Below are 15159 nucleotides of genomic sequence, written 5' to 3'. Positions count from 1 at the left end.
CTGAAAGCTAGTGTTTGAAACTGGGGGCTGTTTAGCACAGGGCTAAATCGCTGGCTTTGAAAGCAGACCAAGCAGGCCAGCAGCACGGTTCAATTCCCGTACCAGCCTCCCCAAACAGGCGCCGGAATGTGGCGACTAGGGGCTTTTCACAGTAACTTCATTGAAGCCTACTTGTGACAATAAGCGATTTTCATTTTTCATTTTTCAAACATGTTGGACTTTAACAATTTTATATTTATAGAATCATAGAATCCTTTCAGCGCAGAAGGAGCCCATTCGGCCCATTGAGCCTGCACCAGCCCTCTGAAAGACTACTCTATCCCCGTAACCCCACCTAGGGGCACATTAGCATGGCAAATCCACCTGAAATGCACATCTTTGGACTGTGGGAGGAAACGGGAGCACCCGGAGGAAACCCACGCAGACACGGGGAGAACATGCAGACTCCACACAGACAGTGACCCAAGCTGGGAATTGAACCCGGGTCCCCGGCGCTGTGATGCAGCAGTGCTAACCACTGTGCCCTAGTCGCCACATTCCAGCGCCTGTTCGGGGAGGCTGTTACGGGAATCGAACCATGCTGCTGGCCTGCTTGGTCTGCTTCCAAAGCCAGCGATTTAGCCCTGTGCTAAACAGCCCCAGTTTCAAACACTAGCTTTCATAATTTGTCCTTTTTGTGTATAACCTTGAATCAAATTACTTTTTAAATCTTGGGCCGAGGAATTCTTAACCTCCTGGCGAACAGATTGCATAAGCATCACTTTTCACTAATAAATATAGGACATGTGTCAATAATATCAGATTCAGGGCAATGTGGAGTTTTCCTTCTCACTCCTGTTCCCATGGTTACTCAATGGAGTTACTCGAGAAGCTGAAATTTTGATAATCCATCCATCATGGGCTTTCAAAACATTCCCTGTTAACTGCTCAATCCAGGTCAGATACCGAACTTGGTTATCTTATTTTAGTCACAAGACACCCATCACCCCTCTGATCAATCCCTTTCTGCACTGCCTTATCCATCAAATTGTATTTATATAACGGCCATAACGTAATGGCCTGAGGCACTTCACAGGGGCTTATAATAAAAGATATGACATCAGTCTACATAAGGAGCTATCCGACAGATGACCAAAAGCTTGGTTTAAGGGTAGGTCTTAAAGAGCATCTTGTAAAGGATCCCCACTTTATCGCAAGAGGATCGTAAAACTGGTGCAAACCTGCTTCGGCGGGAGCGGGATTCTCCGTTCCCTGACACCGATATCGTAATTGCCGATCGGGGGGAGAATCACTTCTGACGCCTAAACCGGGGGTGGGCGGGGGGGTGGGCGGGGGGGAGGGGGGCGCTGGATTGTCGGTGGTTTTACAGTCTCCACCCCTTCCACAATGCCGTCATTGCGTTGCATGCTGCACACCGTTGGAACGGCGTTGGTGCGTCATCGGAAGCCATCATCGACGCTCCGCCGCCGTATGGGGCGTGTCCCTGACCACGCGGTTGGCGTGTGGTCTGAGTGGTTGGGAACCTGGTGTGGCTGCCGCGGACTGTGTCCAACTGCGCCAAAGTCGGCTGCTGAGGGTTCAGTGCCGATTTTGGTGTCGTAAAACGTCGCAGTTCCCCCGCCGGCATCGGTACTTAGCCGCAAAATCGGAGAATTCAGCCCAAAGTCTCCGAAATGGAGAATCCCAGCCGAGAATATTTAATCCATTTTCTAATAACGGGATGCACGTATTAAAACTGAACTCAGTGTCCAATTCTGAAGTTGACAGTCCAATTAACACTGACGTGTTTCTGACGAGCTGATAACGGAATGGTCAGGAAGCTCGGGGCACGTTTCCCCGGCCCGCCAGCCACGTTCTTCTCGGCTGCTGGTGCCCAGATTCCATCTTCCTGCCGATTGTCACTGGGATTTCCCATGGAAACCACCCCAATGCCTCCGGGAAACCCGCAGGAGAAGTGAATCTCACTGAGCGAAGGACCCCAGTGTGGCATCATTCTCAAACCTCACTTTCCCGATGTGCAGGTTTTTTGATAAAATAAGGACCTTGCTTTTAATTTTATTTTAGATTTTGTGCCATCAGATTGAAATTTATCTTGTTCCGATTGACCTAATTGCAACTCAGTTTTACAAGGACGGGTGTTCCTGCAGATTCACGATCATTTTCGCTGATCTTCACAGTGAATTCTCTCCTGTCTGCACTTCAGCTATGCTTTTTCGAGAAATAATTTCCTTGTTCCCAAATAAGAACATTAGAACATAAGAACTAGGAGCAGGAGTAGGCCATCTGGCCCCTCGAGCCTGCTCCGCCATTCAATGAGATCATGGCTGATCTTTTGTGGACTCAGCTCCACTTTCCGGCCCGAACACCATAACCCTTAATCCCTTTATTCTTCAAAAAACTATCTACCTCTATCTTAAAACATTTAATGAAGGAGCCTCAACTGCTTCACTGGGCAAGGAATTCCATAGATTCACAACCCTTTGGGTGAAGACATTCCTCCTAAACTCAGTCCTAAATCTACTTCCCCTTATTTTGAGGCTATGTCCCCTAGTTCTGCTTTCACCTGCCAGTGGAAACAACCTGCCCGCATCTATCCTATCTATTCCCTTCATAATTTTAAATGTTTCTATAAGATCCCCCCTCATCCTTCTAAATTCCAACGAGTACAGTCCCAGTCTACTCAACCTCTCCTCATAATCCAACCCCTTCAGCTCTGGGATTAACCTAGTGAATCTCCTCTATCCTCTATCCATGCTACTACTTTACCCTTAATGCCATGCTTCTTTATCTTATTCAGCAACCTTTTGTGTGGCACCTTGTCAAAGCTTTCTGGTAATCCAGATATACCACATCCATTGGCTCCCCGTTATCTACTGCACTGGTAATGTCCTCAAACAATTCCACTAAATTAGTTAGGCATGACCTGCCCTTTATGAACCCATGCTGCGTCTGCCCAATGAGACAATTTCTATCCAGATGCCTCACTATTTCTTCCTTGATGATAGATTCCAGCATCTTCCCTACTACCGAAGTTAAGCTCACTGGCCTATAATTACCCGCTTTCTGCCTACCTCCTTTTTTAAACAGTGGTGTCACGTTTGCTAATTTCCAATCCACCGGGACCACCCCAGAGTCTAGTGAATTTCGGTAAATTACCACTAGTGCATCTGCAATTTCCCTAGCCATCTCTTTTAGCACTCTGGGATGCATTCCATCAGGGCCAGGAGACTTGTCTACCTTTAGCCCCATTAGCTTGCCCATCACTATCTCCTTAGTGATAACAATCCTCTCAATGTCCTCACCTGTCATAGCCTCATTTCTATCAGTCGCTGGCATGTTATTTGTGTCTTCCACTGTGAAGACCGACCCAAAAAACCTTAGCCACTCTTTTTTGTTTGAAATATTTGTAAAAACTTTTACTGTCTGTTTTTATATTCTGAGCAAGTTTACTCTCATACTCTATCTTACTCTTCTTTATAGCTTTTTTAGTAGCTTTCTGTTGCCCCCTAAAGATTTCCCAGTCCTCTAATCTCCCAGCAATCTTTGCCACTTTATATGCTTTTTCCTTCAATTTGATACTCTCCCTTATTTCCTTAGATATCCACGGTCGATTTTCCCTCTTTCTACCGTCCTTCCTTTTTGTTGGTATAAACCTTTGCTGAGCACTGTGAAAAAACGCTTGGAAGGTTCTCCACTGTTCCTCAACTGTTCCACCATAAAGTCTTAGCTCCCAATCTACCTTAGCTAGTTCTTCTCTCATCCCCTTGTAATCTCCTTTGTTTAAACACAAAACACTAGTATTTGATTTTACTTTCTCACCCTCCATCTGTATTTTAAATTCCACCATATTGTGATCGCTCCTTCCGAGAGGATCCCTAACTATGAGATCATGAATCAATCCTGTCTCATTACACAGGACAAGATCTCGGACCGCTTGTTCCCTCGTAGGTTCCATTACATACTGTTCTAGGAAACTATCGCGGATACATTCTTTAAACTCCTCCTCAAGGTTGCCTTGACCGACCTGGTTAAACCAATCGACATGTAGATTAAAATCCCCCATGATAACTGCTGTACCATTTCTACATGCATCAGTTATTTCTTTGTTTATTGCCTGCCCCACCATAACGTTACTATTTGGTGGCCGATAGACTACTCCTATCAGTGACTTTTTCGCCTTACTATTCCTGATTTCCACCCAAATGGATTCAACCTTATCCTCCATAGCACCGATGTCATCCCTTACTATTGCCCGGATGTCATCCTTAAATAACAGAGCAACACCACCTCCCTTACCATCCACTCTGTCCTTCCGAATAGTTTGATACCCTCGGATATTTAACTCCCAGTCGTGACCATCCTTTAACCATGTTTCAGTAATGGCCACTAAATCATAGTCATTTACGATGATTTGCGCCATCAACTCATTTACTTTATTCCAAATACTACGAGCATTCAGATAAAGTACACTTATGTTGGTTTTTTTACCTCTGTTTTGAATCTTCACATCTCCAGTTTTATTCCTTTTGTTATTACTGGGCCTATTCACTGAGCTCCCCTCAGTCACTGTACCTTGTACTGTCGCCATTTTAAATTTTTGACTATGTCTTCTCTGCCTTGCACTTTTCCCCTTACTTCCTTTTGCTTCTGTCCCTGTTTTACTACCTTCCAACTGCCTGCATCGTTTCCCATCCCCCTGCCACATTAGTTTAAACCCTCCCCAACAGCTCTAGAACACACCCCCCCTAGGACATCGGTTCCAGTCCTGCCCAGGTGCAGGTCTCCCCTCATCCTTCTAAATTCCAACGAGTACAGACCCAGTCTTCTCAACCTCTCCTCGTAATCCAGCCCCTTCAGAGATTAACCTAGTGAATCTCCTCTGCACACCCTCCAGCGCCAGTACATCCTTTTTCAGGTAAGGAGACCAAAACTGCACACAATACTCCAGGTGTGGCCTCACTAACACCTTATACAATTGCAGCATAACCTCCCTAGTCTTAAACTCCATCCCTCTAGCAATGAAGGACAAAACTCCATTTGCCTTCTTAATCACCTGTTGCACCTGTAAACCAACTTTTTGCGCTCATGCACTAGCACACCCAGGTCTCTCTGCACAGCAGCATGTTATAATATTTTATCATTTAAATAATAATCCCTTTTGCTGTTATTCCTACCAAAATGGATAACCTCACATTTGTCAACATTGTATTCCATCTGCCAGACCCTAGCCCATTCACTTAACCTATCCAAATCCCTCCTCAGACTTCCGATGTGCTCTGCACTTTTTGCTTTACCACTCATCTTAGTGTCATCTGCAAACTTGGACACATTGCACTTGGTCCCCAACTCCAAATCATCTATGTTAATTGTGAACAATTGTGGGCCCAACACGGATCCCTGAGGGACACCACTAGCTACTGATTGCCAACCAGAGAAACACCCATTAATCCCCACTCTTTGCTTTCTGTGAATTAACCAATCCTCTATCCATGCTACTACTTTACCCTTAATGCCATGCATCTGTATCTTATGCAGCAACCTTTTGTGTGGCATCTTGTCAAAAGCTTTCTGGAAATCCAGATATACCACATCCATTGGCTCCCCATTATCTACCGCACTGGTAATGTCCTCAAAAAATTCCACTAAGTTAGTTAGACACGACCTGCCCTTTATGAACCCATGCGATGGGTTTGCAATGCGGGGTTAGGTTTGCGAATACGTCGGTGGGTCGATCTTTAGGGTCGCGAGGCCGCAAACAGTAAGGGGTGGTAGGGGCCGGCCAAATTTCAATATTAGGCTCTGGAGGTTACATTGGTAGTCCAGGCCGAGTAGTAAGGCAGCGCAGAGGTTGAGGAGGACGTAGAGGCGGAAGCCGCTGAACTCTACGCCCTGGATAGTGAGCGTGGCTATGCAGTACCCCCGGATCGCCACGGAGTGGGACCCGGAGGCCAGGGAGATTCTCTGATTGGCGGGGTGTACTGCGAGGGAGCAGCGCCTGATTGGCGGGGTGTACTGCGAGGGAGCAGCGCCTGATTGGCGGGGTGTACTGCGAGGGAGCAGCGCCTGATTGGCGGGGTGTACTGCGAGGGAGCAGCGCCTGATTGGCGGGGTGTACTGCGAGGGAGCAGCGCCTGATTGGCGGGGTGTACTGCGAGGGAGCAGCGCCTGATTGGCGGGGTGTACTGCGAGGGAGCAGCGCCTGATTGGCGGGGTGTACCGCGAGGGAGCAGTGCCTGATTGGTGGGGTGTACTGCGAGGGAGCAGCGCCTTACCGTATCGGGGTGGATGAAGCTCTCGGTGCTCCCGGAGTCCAGCAGACAGGAGATCTCCTGCCCATCGATCTTCACCATTGTGGAGACGGTTGCTAGATTGTGCGGGAGAGACTGGTCGATCGTGACCGAGGCGAGCTGCGACTGGTTGTCGCTGGTGTCAGACAATGGGGTGCACGGGGGGCACGGGGTGCACGGGGTGCCCGAGGGGCACGGGTCCTGGAACGATGGTGGCGCCCACGTGCTGTGGAGGAGATGATATGGCGGCGCCTGGCTATCCTGGGGAGGACAAGATGTCGGCGCCCACGGGCTGCACGTGGCCAAGGGAGGGGAAGATGGCGGCGCCCACTGTCCATATGTGGGGGTCGGAGCGATAGCGGCGACTGAGCGAGCCTGACCCACCACAGTGAAGTGTCTCTTTTTGCCGCAGGCCTTGCAAAGGGCGCTCCGGGCCGGGCAGCGTTGGCCGCATCATTTGGAACCCACTGGGCAGAGTAAGAAAAGAACCCCAGGCAGCATTTGAGGGCCTTGGGGCAGTGGGGAAGGGGGAGTTCCATCAGGGGGTGCATACGGTCGGGGTCGGGCCCCAGAACTCCGTTCTGGACCACATAGCCGAGGATGGCTAAGCCGTTTGTGCTGAATATGCACTTCTCCCTGTTCTAAGTGAGTGTTATAATAAGTCAGTGTTATGTGAGGAGAATGGTTTGGCTGCCCACAGAAGTAACATCTGGGGCCCCCGGGGTTGGCTGGTTGGCGCGTGGCACAGGCATAGGGTTGGCTGAGTGGGGTCCCCGATGGGGCGGCTGTCTGCGGGGTCCACGATGCGTAGGAGGGGTGGGCCGCACGGCCGGGGGGTGTAGGCCTGGATATTGCGTGAGGCGACCATCATCGATAGCACCAGCTTTTTGGTTGCCGCGAGGTCGAGCGTGGCCCCCTCTAAACGTCACTGGCGGCTGTGATCTGACGCCGTATCCCCGCAATCCCCGTAATGAAGGCGTCCCGCGTGAGTAAATTTGAATGTTCCGTGGCCGTGACGGCCGGACAGTCACAGTCTCTGACCAGCATGACGGCCGGACAGTCACAGTCTCTGACCAGCGTGACGGCCGGACAGTCACAGTCTCTGACCAGCCGGACAGTCACAGTCTCTGACCAGCGTGACGGCCGGACAGTCACAGTCTCTGACCAGCGTGACGGCCGGACAGTCACAGTCTCTGACCAGCGTGACGGCCGGACAGTCACAGTCTCTGACCAGCCGGACAGTCACAGTCTCTGACCAGCGTGACGGCCGGACAGTCACAGTCTCTGACCAGCGTGACGGCCGGACAGTCACAGTCCTCTGACCAGCGTGACGGCCGGACAGTCACAGTCTCTGACCAGCCGGACAGTCACAGTCTCTGACCAGCGTGACGGCCGGACAGTCACAGTCCCTGACCAGCCGGACAGTCACAGTCTCTGACCAGCGGGACGGCCGGACAGTCACAGTCTCTGACCAGCGTGACGGCCGGACAGTCACAGTCTCTGACCAGCCGGACAGTCACAGTCTCTGACCAGCCTGACGGCCGGACAGTCACAGTCTCTGACCAGCGTGACGGCCGGACAGTCACAGTCTCTGACCAGCGTGACGGCCGGACAGTCACAGTCTCTGACCAGCGTGACGGCCGGACAGTCACAGTCTCTGACCAGCCGGACAGTCACAGTCTCTGACCAGCGTGACGGCCGGACAGTCACAGTCCCTGACCAGCCGGACAGTCACAGTCTCTGACCAGCCTGACGGCCGGACAGTCACAGTCTCTAACCAGCCTGACGGCCGGACAGTCACAGTCTCTGACCAGCGTGACGGCCGGACAGTCACAGTCTCTGACCAGCGTGACGGCCGGACAGTCACAGTCTCTGACCAGCGTGACGGCCGGACAGTCACAGTCTCTGACCAGCCTGACGGCCGGACAGTCACAGTCTCTGACCAGCGTGACGGCCGGACAGTCACAGTCTCTGACCAGCGTGACGGCCGGACAGTCACAGTCTCTGACCAGCCTGACGGCCGGACAGTCACAGTCTCTGACCAGCGTGACCGCCGGACAGTCACAGTCTCTGACCAGCCGGACATTCACAGTCTCTGACCAGCGTGACGGCCGGACAGTCACAGTCCCTGACCAGCCGGACAGTCACAGTCTCTGACCAGCGTGACGGCCGGACAGTCACAGTCTCTGACCAGCCGGACAGTCACAGTCTCTGACCAGCCTGACGGCCGGACAGTCACAGTCTCTGACCAGCGTGACGGCCGGACAGTCACAGTCTCTGACCAGCGTGACGGCCGGACAGTCACAGTCTCTGACCAGCGTGACGGCCGGACAGTCACAGTCTCTGACCAGCCGGACAGTCACAGTCTCTGACCAGCGTGACGGCCGGACAGTCACAGTCTCTGACCAGCCTGACAGTCACAGTCTCTGACCAGCGTGACGGCCGGACAGTCACAGTCTCTGACCAGCGTGATGGCCGGACAGTCACAATCTCTGACCAGCCGGACAGTCACAGTCTCTGACCAGCGTGACGGCCGGACAGTCACAGTCTCTGACCAGGGGAATTAGGGCACGTCAGAAATCTTCTATTGACTCACCAGGGATTGACTACGAGTTGAGAGGACGTGCCTGGCATAAAGCGTGTTAGTCCGCTGAGCGTAATTCTCTTTCAGTAGCGCCATGGCTTCATCGTAGGTCGGCACGTCCTGGATAAGCGGAAAAACGCTGGAGCTCAGCCGCATGTAGAGGATCTGGATCTTCCCAGCTTCCGGAATTGGGTCTGGTGCAGACCTGATGTAAGCTTCAAAACAGGCTAACCAATGTTCAAAGTCCATTTTGGCGTCGCTTGATTGCGGATCCAGCTGCAGGCGATCCGGCTTGATGCCGAGGTCCATCTTCTGAAAACTTTAGTGTAATAAATTGATGCACGGTCAATTGCACAAAGACAAGAGTTGAATACAACTGAGGCTTTATTACACTGAGATGTGTGGCCTCCTACAGCAGCTGGCACAATGGCTGCTGTACTGGGGAGCACACATATTTATACTCCGCCTACTGGGCGGAGCCAGCAGGCAGGGACTACCCATGTACCTGTAGTACTGGGCCTTACCATACTACCCTAATATATACAGCAGTGGTTACTAACACACTCCTCTTGCTTTCTCTCACTCCACCCTGATACCTCTCCCCCCCCCCCCCCCCCCCGCCCCTCCCTTTCCCGTCTTTCTGCCTCCTTCCTTTTCTCAGTTCCCCTGCTTGTTTACCCATCCTCTTTCCCTGGTTTATTTCTGGCAGACGTGCCAGGTTTCCCAGGAGTCATGCTGAGCAGGAAATGCTTCGAGATTTCCAAAACTCATCTGACTTTGGATGTTGTAGAGTTGCCAGTGATAATCGTTGAATCCTGGTCCAATCCCAAACGTGCTAACTCAGTGTCACATCCAATTCACTAAAACCTCAATTATCGGATGTTTACCTTCTCATGAGAACAGAGAGAATGAGAAACCTAACCATTTTGATCAACTTGCTGTCATGGAGACAGAATACCGAGGGGTTTCTGCATTATGGTTTGTTTCTCAAAATGATGAAATAGTGATTTAGACAAAAGTGGTTTCAATCTTCTCGAAAAGGCTGAATTTTCCCCTCAAGGGGGAAGCTTTCAAACAGAAGATTCTCACTCACTCCAGGGAACGGGGTAACATCCTGGGTGAACAATATAAAAGGTATTGGGCTCCTGTGATAAGGACAAGAAAACAAAGATGATTATAGGGGAGCTATGGCTTGTGAGAAGCAATAATAAATAGTCATCGGGCTGGATTCTCCGATTTTGAGGCTTTGTCTGGAGGAAGTGTTTAGTTTTACGATGAAAAGGTTGGCTCCGCCCCCCGCACCGATGCGCCATCCAGTGGGGTCTTACAGCCACGCCACATAAAACCCCCGGTGTTCCCGACAGAAATGCCCAGAATTAGCGGGAATTGCTGGGTCCTTGGTCACGATGGACACGGTGTCGACCTGCAGCCATACAACATGGTGGCAGCCATACAACATGGTGGCAGCCACGCGCTGACCCGGCCTGCCAGATAGTGCCCCCCTTTAACCACCTCGCCACCCCCGGACCACCCCCCACCTGCCCCCCAGCCCCCGCCGAAGCCCCCCTCGGCCCGGCCAGCCAATGACCTCTGGTGACTGACCCCTTCACCTTGGGAAAGAGTGCCCACCCATCCACACTATCCATCCCCTCATAATGTTGTGGACCTCGATCAGGTCGCCTCTCAACCTCCCTCTTTCCAATGAAAACTGTCCGAGTCTATTCAGCCTCCACATAGCTAACACCCTCCAGACCAGGCAACATCCTGGTAACCCTCCTCTGCACCTTCGCCAAAGCCTCCACATCCTTCTGGAAGTTTGGTGACCAGAATTGTGCGCAATATTCCAAATGCGGCCTTACCAAGTTTCTATACAACAGCAGAATGACTTGCCAGTTTTTATACTCGATGTCTCATCCAATGAAGGCAAGCATTCCGTCTGCTTTCTTGACCACCTTGTCCACTTGTGTTGCCACGTTCAAAGATCTGTACACCTGCACGCCCAGATCTCTCTGACTTTCTATATTCCTCAGAGTTTTGCTATTTACGGTATATTTCTCCTCCATTTTAGACCTACCAAAATGCATTACCTCACATTTGTCAGGATTAAACTCCATTGGTCATTTCTCTGCCCAAGTCTCCATCCTATCTATGTCCTGCTGTATCCTCTGACAATCCTCAACACTATCTGCTGCTCCACCAACCTTGGTGTCACCTGCAAACTTACTAATCAGACCAGGTACATTTTCCTCCAAATCGTTTATGTATACGACAAACAACAGAGGCCCCAGCACCGATCCCTGGGGAACACCACTTGTCACAACCTTCCATTCAGAAAAACACCCTTCTGTGACCGAGCCAGTTCTGTATCCATCTTACCACCTCATCTCTGATCCCGTGAGACTTCACCTTTTGTACCAGTCTGCCGTGAGGCACCTTGTCAAAGGCCTTGCTGAAGTCCATGTAAACAACATCCACCGCCCTCCCCTCATCAATCATCTTTGTCACCTCCTCAAAAAACTCGATCAAATTAGTGAGGCACGACCTCCCCTTCACAAAACCATGCTGTCTATCGCTAATGTGTCTATTTGTTTCCAAATGGGTATAAATCCTGTCCCTGAGAATTCTCTCCAGTAATTTACCTACTACCGACGTGAGGCTCACCGGCCTATAGTTTCCAGGATTATCCCTGCTACTTTTCTTAAACAGCGGAACCACATTAGCCATTCTCCAGTCCTCTGGGATCCCACCTGTAGCCAATGAGGATACAAAGATGTCAGTCAAGGCCCCAGCAATTCCCTCCCTAGCTTCCCTCAGTATTCTGGGGTAAATCCCATCCGGCCCAGGAGACTTATCTACCTTAACATCTTTTAAAAGACCCAATACTTCATCCTTTTTAATGTCAACATGACCCAGGCTGTCCTCACACCCTACCCTGCCCGAAGATTAGCTCTGCTAATCCTCTGTTCCTCTGCCATGGGGCAATGCCTCTGAGGAGTGCCAACATACGGTGGGCTCCTGATTGAGCTTAGCCACACCCTCATACACCTCGATGAAAGAGCTGGGCTATGAGGGTGTCCAGACGGGAGGCCTGGGTGGGCTTCCAGATGACCCGAGGCCCACTGAACATTGAGAGGACACAGGAGCATTCAGCAGTTTGAGTGGCCAGGAGACTGTAAGTTACACCAGACGGGTGCATTTGAAAGACAGACTGCACCAATCACGGACAGAGCCAGACCACCTCGACCCCGAGGGGGATACCCCGAGTCCACCAACTTGATACCAAGTCACTCCCAGCTACTACCCCCGGCTCACGCAGCCTTCCATAGCAAGACCGACAACTTCTGACACTTTTTCATGTTTTTTTAATCTCCCGCTCCACCTTTGCAACCACAGCACCCGAGCATTATGGAGGGGCGGAGCATCATGGAAGGGCGGAGCATCATGGAAGGGCGGAGCATCGTGGAGGGGCGGAGCATCATGGAAGGGCGGAGCATCATGGAAGGGCAGAGCATCATGGAAGGGCGGAGCATCATGGAAGGGCGGAGCATCGTGGAGGGGCGGAGCATCATGGAGGGGCGGAGTATCATGGAGGGGCGGAGTATCACCAAGGGGCAGAGCATTGTGGAGGGGCGGAGCATTGTGGAGGGGCGGAGCATCATGGAAGGGCGGAGCATCGTGGAGGGGCGGAGTATCATGGAGGGGCGGAGTATCACCAAGGGGCAGAGCATCATGGAAGGGCGGAGCATCGTGGAGGGGCGGGGCATCATGGAGGGGCGGAGCATCGTGGAGGGGCGGGGCATCATGGAGGGGCAGAGCATCGTGGAGGGGTGGAGCACGAAGTGTCCAAGCTGTTAGTGATATTAGAATCCATGTTAATGATGGTTTTACATCAATTCACCAGCACGAGGCATAAACCTCGATATCAGAGCTGGGCACAAAGTGGATTATTTTCTATTTCGCACAATTCTCTGCCAAATCGTGATTCTCGCTTCCAGCATTGCAGAACCGAGAATCCAGCCCATAATTCAATAACAGGAGATTCCACAGAGCTAGGGAAGATTACAGGAGGCCATTCTGTCCATCGTCTCCTGTTTCACCTCAGTGTAGAAATATCCAGAACAAGTCAAAAGGTACAAGGGGAGAGAAGAATGGCCGGCGTTCTCCCTTCTGGGAGTAAGTCCCTCTGCCAGCGAGGGAACCGGTGCCAACCACTCCGGCTGCAACAGCCCCCGAAAATGAGGAAATTTCGGGGCTAAGCGGACGCTGGAGGGGTTGGCGCCGTTCCAGTCGGCGCCAAAGGGCCGGCACGCGTTCGCGCTTGTACAGAACAACCAGCATGATCTCGCGCATGCGCGAACCAGCCGGCGTATTTCTGTGCATGAGCAGACCGGCGGGCGTATTTCCGCGCATGTGCAGACCGGCGGGCGTATTTCCGTGTATGCGTGGGGGTTTCACTTCTCCGTGACGGCCCCTGGGCAATATGGTGGAGCCTGACAGGGGCCCGGTGTGGAGGAAAGAAGTCCCTCCACGGAATAAGCCTGCCCGCAGATCAGTGGGCCCCGATCGCGGCCCAGTCCACCGTGGGGCCCCCGCCAGGGTTGTATCTCCCCGCACACCCACCGGGGACCGCCCCGCACACTTACCTGCCAGGTCCCGCTGTGCGTGAAGTGAATAATTCACGCTGGCGGGACTGGCCAAAACTGGACAGCCGCTCGGTCCATCGGGGCTCGGACAATCGTCGGGGGGGGGGGGGGGGCCGCAGTCAACGGCCCTCGAGCGGCGTGGCAGGGATACCCGGTGTGGGGATACCCTGTGTGGGGGGGATACCCTGTGTGGGCGGGATACCCGGCATGGGGGGATACCCTGTGTGGGGTATCCCCCCCCACACAGGGTATCCCCCCCACGCCAGGTATCCCCCCCCCACACAGGTCGGAGAATCCCGGCCAATATCTTTGAAGAACAATTTAAAAGCAGTCCTATTTATATCCAACATTCAAATTAATTTTCAGCTAACTAAAAGGAAAAGAGTGATCCTGATGGGTCTGCCTCATTTGTCATTCACGATATTTCATGCGGTGACCATTACAGGGATGAGCTGTTTACAATCTCGGGACAAATTCAACACCAGATGTCTGTGTCTGAAAGGCTTTAAAAATGCAAACATGTCTGATCTGAGCATTTCACCTTCACCTTTCCAGTAAACAAGCTTCTCAAACCAAACTGCCAATCAGAAGGTACTAATTCTGACAATGTATCCAAGCACATCTAATGCATTATGACAATACAGTCAACATTTGGGTGAGAAATTTAATTAGCAAGAGCTTTCGGAGAATAAATGAAACCATTGTTATGTTAGATCTGACAATTTGTGGTTTGTGTTTGAAGCTTGGGGAATAGAATACATGACAACATCTGACTGCAGTCATCAAAAAAGTTTTTAGAAGTGGCAAGAAGACAAGTCTGTATTCTGTCGATCCCTGACATGAATACGCTTTCCCAAATAAATATGGAGAGGGCTGAATCCAGGGCTGTCTGTAGTTTGAATTTGTCTCAAACAAATAGCAAGAGGACTCCACTCGCACCCCCCCCCCCCCACCCCCGTGTCTGCTCCGCCATTCAATAAGATCATGGTTGATCTGATAGTGACCTCAAACCTGCACTCCACCTCCCTTTGATCAGCCCCTTGCTCACCAAGAATCTATTCACCTCTTCCTGAAGAATAGTCACTCTGACCCCACAGGAAGAGAATATGAAAGAGCCAGGATGAAATTATCCTCGATTTTAGCAAGGTGGTGTAAAATTGAAGCATCAATTGCTAACTAGGAAAGGTGAGACCTTGAAAACACAGCTGTCTTGTGTTCCAGCTCTCCTTGGATTTAGTTACAATTCATCTGGAGATTTAAAAAAAAAGGGGAAAGGAATCCCAACGTGCCAATGAAAATAAACCAAGGGACAAGATTTCACATTTTAAGACTTTTACTGTACCAAACAAACAGATCATTCATTAACAACTAACACATCAAACCAGAGAAAAAGGTCAGTTTTGCATTAGTTAATGCAACCAAAATATGCCTCACAAACACTTTTATTTCTACTACATTTCTGGAACATGTATACTGTCTCTCAAAGTCACTCCCAGTTCTCCACCAAGGGTTTACCCCTCTCTGCCTGTCAGGTCAAACCTCCAGTGTCCTTTGTCAATCGTTCTACTCAGCCTGGGTTTTCCCATCTGATTGTTACGAGCAAGGCCTAGCTCGCTTAATCTCCATTTTCTAAATCTTCAAGCCT

The sequence above is a fragment of the Scyliorhinus canicula genome, chromosome 9, assembly GCF_902713615.1.
Source record: "Scyliorhinus canicula chromosome 9, sScyCan1.1, whole genome shotgun sequence".
In the NCBI taxonomy this organism is placed as follows: domain Eukaryota; kingdom Metazoa; phylum Chordata; class Chondrichthyes; order Carcharhiniformes; family Scyliorhinidae; genus Scyliorhinus; species Scyliorhinus canicula.
The sequence above is the reverse complement of the archived record's forward strand: the minus strand, read 5'-3'. Positions refer to the sequence as shown.